Source organism: Protomyctophum bolini, assembly GCF_963924005.1.
Source record: "Protomyctophum bolini genome assembly, chromosome: 18".
NCBI classification, from domain to species: domain Eukaryota; kingdom Metazoa; phylum Chordata; class Actinopteri; order Myctophiformes; family Myctophidae; genus Protomyctophum; species Protomyctophum bolini.
Window position 1 is genome coordinate 650,832 of NC_137879.1, and position 1,669 is coordinate 652,500.

Consider the following 1,669-nt stretch of genomic DNA (forward strand, 5'->3'; position numbering starts at 1 on the left):
CTGTTGTTTCCTTTGTTCTGAGGTGGAGAGTTGATGAGAGGAGGAGGAGACCTGTGTCATCATGAGACCGATTACTGGAGAGTGCCTATTGGCTGCTGTGAGGAACTCGTCCTCTCCATGGATTGGCCGGCTCTGATGAGCCCTATGACACCAGCAGTGGATTGGGTGGTGGCCACACCCCAACTATAAAGCTCAGTGACAAACTATTCTGTTCAGAGGACTGTCGGCTTCAGGGCAGCAGGGAACCGGTCCCCCTGTCCTCTCCCCACATCACCACAACCTGTGACCATCCTGTCAAGCTCTTTATTTGGGATAAGTTTTGAGTTCTGTTTTGATTTGTGTTTGTTATGTTTGTGTTTTGTTTTGTTAGTTCAGGTTAATTTGGGTTATTGTATATTGTTGTAAATATCCATGATTTTGGTCTGTAAATAAATGCACAGTCAGTTTTATTTCAATTGTCTTTCTACATTGATGTTGCTTCCCCTAACCCTAGACTAGGGGGTGGACATGTGGGGGCTCATGTCCGGGCCAAAGGTTTAATTAAACCTAAACTTTTGGGTCATTTTGATCATGCCAGTTGGGTTGGGTCTGGTTCTGTTTTGTTTTAGGTTGGCAGATTTGTATTGTTGGTATCGGTGATAATCTTGTGCAGATACCCACTGTTACTATTAGCTCATGTGTTTCATTCAAGTGCCTTTGTTGCTGTTTTGCTAATGTCTCAATCTCTGCACTGCAGGCGGAGAGAGAAGAATGGTGTTGCAACATTCTGAGAAGTGTATTCTCTTCTGGTGGCTTCAGCGAGAGACCTTCACCTCCTACTGCGGTAAGTGTGACCATGGGGAGGGAGAGGAAACTCCTACGTCCCATGGTTTAACATTTCCGTGGGGAGGGTGGGGGAGGTTCTCATTTGTTTTGGGTGGGGGACTCAACAGAGTCTTAGTTAAGGCTAGAGCGGACTATGTGTACAAGCCCCTAGCTAACACTGCCACTTCTAATTTGGATTTTAGTGTGATTTGGGGTGTATTCTGCTTTGGTGGGGAATTGGTGGGGAATGCTGCACAGAATTATAATTTGCTCCTGGGTAAATCTGCCAACCAAATGGTTAAAATTTGTTTTGGTGTTTTCTTTTGTGTTCAGGCCTACTGATTAGCCCCTGTCATCATGTGTGCTGAGAAGGGCCCACATGACAGAACCTTTGTGTCTGTCAGTGGTCGTGTATCTGAATGTCTCTCTCTCTCTCTCTCTCTCTCCTCTCTCTCTCTCTCTCTCTCTCTCTCTCTCTCTCTCTCTCTCTCTCTCTCTCTCTCTCGCCCCTCAGTGCTAACTGGGTTAAACAGACCGTTGCTTATAATGAACAGTTAAAAGGTTCTCTCTCTCTCTCTCTCTCTCTGTCTCTCCCATGTGTTCTGGGTGTCTCTCGCCCCTCAGTGGTTATAATGAACAGTTAAAAGGTTTCTCCAGGAGAACAAAGGATCTATTAGAGTCTATTGTTCTTTAATTAAAGCTGCCGTCCCTTATCAGCCACGGCTAATGCTAATGCTAATGCTAATGCTTCGCATTGTTCTCCTCCACGTGCACGCGCCCGCGTGTGTGTGTGTGTGTGTGTGTGTGTGTAGAATTAACTTCTTGGGCGGAGAAGTTATTTGTGTCAAACTGTCAGCCTTTCTGG